The sequence below is a fragment of the Coenobita brevimanus genome, chromosome 61 (genome assembly GCF_032717465.1).
Source record: "Coenobita brevimanus isolate Jiangsu-jjx chromosome 61, ASM3271746v2, whole genome shotgun sequence".
Classification (NCBI taxonomy): domain Eukaryota; kingdom Metazoa; phylum Arthropoda; class Malacostraca; order Decapoda; family Coenobitidae; genus Coenobita; species Coenobita brevimanus.
In genome coordinates, this window is record NC_137014.1 from 3,892,968 (window position 1) to 3,897,426 (window position 4,459).

The following is a 4,459-nucleotide window of genomic DNA, read 5'->3' on the forward strand; positions in this document are numbered from 1 at the left end:
GGGTGGTACCCATATAACCAAATTATGGATCCTGGTGATTTAGTGGGTAATTAAGGAGCTCCAATTGGATTGAGCCTGGAAAGGTGTATATCCAAGGGGTGGTTGGGGTTTATTGCTCACGTAATGCCACTCAGGGATGAGTGAGTGAGGCTTGTCTCTCTCATCTTATGTGGATTATTTATATTATTATTATTATTATTATTCATCCATCATCCAATCCTATTACCATTATTATTATTATTATTACCATTTACTACTCTGGGTGGTAACCATGTACAGTACTGTAAACAGATTTTGGCACCTGGTCGTTTAGTGGGTAATTATTGTGCTCCAGTCGGATTGAGCCGGTGAAGGTTTATATCCAAGGGGTGGCTGGGGTTTATTGCTCACGTAATGCCACTCAGGGATGAGTGAGGCTTGTCTTTCTCATCTTAAATGTCAGGACCAACTGCCTAGCCCTGGGCTCCTATGCTCCTCATGGGGCAATGTAGGATTGGATTTTGGATGGGTGTATTATTATTATTATTATTATTATTACTTGTATTATTATTATCCATCCATCATCCGATCCTACATTGCCCCATGAGGAGTGTAGGAGCCTGGGGCTAGGCAGTTGGTCCCGACATTTAAGATGAGAGTGAAACGTTATGCCAGCAGCATCTGGTGTTCCCAGGCGGTCACTCATCCAAGTACTAACCAGACCCAACGTTGCTTAACTTCGCTGATCAGACGAGAAGCGGTGCACTCAACATGGTATGGCCGTTGGCATTATTATTATTATTATTATTATTATTATTATGATAACTGTAAACTGGCAAGTCAACTTCATTAGTGGGACTGTACAGGACTGATAAATGGCTGCTTTTCTTTAATTTACCAGGAGTTAATAGCTAAAATGGACATAAAAAAAGCGACAAATCAAGTAAATCGTTATGGTACCGCATTCCACATGATAATATTTGATAATGTACTATTGATTCAACCCGTTTTGTCCATTTTTATCCAGGTATGAGGTGGTCAAGTGAATTAAAAAAAAAAGAAAAAGCTAATCCCATTATAGCCCATTTGAGGAATTGGAACCTGAGGCTAGGCTACTGTTGTCCAGAATTTTAAGGGTATGAAACCAGTCTTTACTATATTAATTTGTTTATTGATTTATTTATTTATTTATGTATTTATTTCTTTTTTTGCTAAGCCATTACTTACCCTTATTCCTAGGGCTAGAATATGTCTTCAGATACTCAGCAAGGTTTACATTTTTTCCTTCTAAATCCAGATGAGTTTCCCCCATCGTAGGAGAAACCCAAATATCTCATACCAAAAGGGTTGACAGTGACATGCCCTGGGAATATCACTCTTATCACCACCACCACTGTCATGATCATCTTTTACATCTTCTTTCCCATAACAGTGGAGTGGACTGGAATCCAAAAGTTAAGTTTTTCTTATCATCATCGTCATCATCATCATCATCATCATCATCATCCTTACCTTATTTCCCACAAAGGAGTTGATGGACAGTTAATTATAACAACTGTCGTATAATTTTATTCAGCTCAGGAAGCATCCGTCATAGTGAAGGATTAAGCTCATAAGATGTGGATGTAACTAAGAAAATTAGGAGAAGTACACTGAGGTGGTTTTGATATGTAGAGAGAATGGAGAATGAAAGACTAACTAAGAGGGTGTATGTAGGTGAAGTGGAGGGAGGGGGAGACCGAGGATGAGGTGGAGGGATGGAGTTGAGAGCTATATGAGGGAGGGGGGAGTGAGTTGGCACAAAGGCTGTCAAATGGTGGGTGACAGAGCAACTTGGAGGCATTTTGTAAGTGGCCACCCTTTGTGGGATTAGGGCGTCAGGCTGTAGGTAGATAGACAGAAGTATGGTGACACTTCCAGTATGTTATGTAGCCACCATTCAGTTTGATTCACCCTAGGAGATATACATCAAAGTGAAGGGTTTTAAAACTGTCGTTATTAATTCCTGCAATATACCGTGTGGCCACCCTTTGCGGGATTAGGGCGTCGGGCTATAGATAGATAGATAGAATATACCGTGTCATTTTATTCTTGCCAAGACATCAAGGTCTTGCATGATATGCCAGTGACTATGGCCCATTTCTTTTAAGTATCTATTGGTAGTTATACTTTTGTGCTTTCTTGTTCTTTGTTTCTGGGTCCAACCTCACCTCATCTTTTACTGGAAACTTCTGTTCGGTTGGAATGATGATGATGAGGAAACTGCCATACAAATGCTGCTAAATATAATAACTTATTAATACAACATATGAAGCCAGTGTTACCATGATAATAGAAAGGAATCAGTTAGGATGAGTCTTTGATGCAGATTAGAGGTGTGAGTTTGAATTGGGTTAACAGCTTGGGTAACTGATATAAAGACATCTTCAATTTAAGTCCTCCTGTTGTACTTCTTGGTATTAGCACACAAATGAACAAATTGCTCATGATAGCTGGAACAGTGAAAAATATTAGAGCATTGATGACAATGAGAGGGGTAATGGTAAACAGGATTAACACTTTGGTTGTTATGATGCTCACCCATGTCAAATCATGAAACATTAGCTGGAGTAATACTGGTATGTGAGGGAAGATGGAACCATGAGAAGGATAAGTCAGCAATGAATTACACTTTAAAAAAAAAAAAAAGGGGGAGGAGGGAGAGGAAAAAAAAAATCTGTTCAAGTTCCATTGCTTTCTGTGAATTTGATATGCCCCAGTTGTCCCATATATCAGATATATGCATAAAGATGTGATTTTTTATCTCATTCATGATGTAATGAGGACAGACTGTATGTATTGGCATCACACATAGCCCTTTCATCTGATGTATTTTTTTCTGTTTTATTCTTCCTTTTTTCACACGATTCTCTTCATGTAAAGGAGGGCACCACATTATGAAAGAGGTTGGTGATGGATGTTTCTAACCCCTTATGCTTGAACATTCTCTCCCAAGGTTAGTAAGGTAATCTTGGACACCAAAAATAATGTGAAAGAAAAGGGCAGCCTCAGAATGAGGAGGTTAGTTAACCATTCCCTCTACCACAGTTATAAAATATGGCTTTTATCATATCACAGTATATCATACTGTATACTGAAGCCTAACATCTCGCGCTTTGTTCTTGCCAGCTGTGATGTACTGTACACTCAATTAACGTGAAGCTAATATTGTCATAATTGAACTTACTTTACTTGATAATGGTACAGTATTATAATATCGATAACATTATGCATTGTATACTGTACTTTCAGAAATAAATATCTGATTATTGGTACTTATTTTGTTTGTACCTATCATATCCTGTTGACCAGTAAGGTCCTCACTACAGTGACATCATTTTGCAGGGTTCTTGCTGCTGTCAGACAATTTTATTCAGTTCAGAGTGCTCCATGGTACTGACAATATGGTCTGTTTATCACAGGGTTGGCTAAAAAGGGACTTGACGGCCAGGACTTCCCATTCAAACTCTTTGCTCTGCTGCTGTCTCCCCCCCCCACTCAAATTGTAACAATATTAAAATGATTATTCAGCTTAGGAGAAATTTTCAGACTGGGCAGGAAGTAAGGTTTACTATAGTCATTTAATTTTCACCTAAGAATACTGGGCCACTTCCACATCTTGAATGTTAAGTCATAGTGTACGAGATTAAATGAATCTTGGTTATGCTGTAGGAATGAGTCTCCATGGTAACTAGCCAATTTTACACTCCAGTCTAACTACATCTGGCCATCAGTTTAGCTGAGAGAAGTTACAGATCTGTTTGAGGTCATTCCTATATACATATATATATATGTTTTTCAAGAATACTCCCCCAGTATCCCTTCTTGTCGTAAAAGGCGACTAAAGGGTTGACGGAGGGTTAGTGCCCCTCCCCGGAAAACAACTAACTAAAAAAGCAAACAATAAGCCTCGGACAAGGACTGACCAATCGATGACGACCAAGTACCGGACAAAGGACATGGTTATCGGAACATGGAATGTAAGGGGAGCGAATGATGAGGTGAAAGAGAGAGAGATTGTCCAGGTGCTTCAGGGTGCGAAAGTGGATGTATGTGGAATAACTGAAACAAAATGGAGAGGAGAAAATGTGAGAGAATGGGAGTATGGATGGGGTATATGTGCAGGAGTAGGTGAGAATGAGAGGGCAAAGGAAGGAGTATGTATAGTTGTGAGTAAAAGATGGAAGAGGGGCATAAGACAGTATGGATCAGTTGGGTCAAGGATTGTGTGGGTAAAGTTGAAAGTTGGAATACAAATGTGGGCGATTGTGTGTGTGTATGCGCCAACGCAAAATCGTGCTAGAAGAGTGAGAGAAGAGTTCTGGACAAATGTAGAAGTGTGCATGGAAAAGTTTGGAAGGAATGAGAGAGTGTTTTTGATTGGTGATATGAATGGTAAAGTTGGGAATGTGAAGGTGGATGGAATAGTTGGTGAGTGGGG

General features: G+C 39.4%; 1 non-coding gene across 1 annotated transcript; it reads right to left on the reverse strand.

The window, feature by feature from the left end:
* Positions 1–648: 648 nt before the first annotated feature.
* Positions 649–767, reverse strand: LOC145403906 (5S ribosomal RNA). Its single transcript, XR_013898098.1, has one exon. It is a non-coding gene; the product is annotated as a 5S ribosomal RNA (ribosomal RNA).
* Positions 768–4,459: the final 3,692 nt, after the last annotated feature.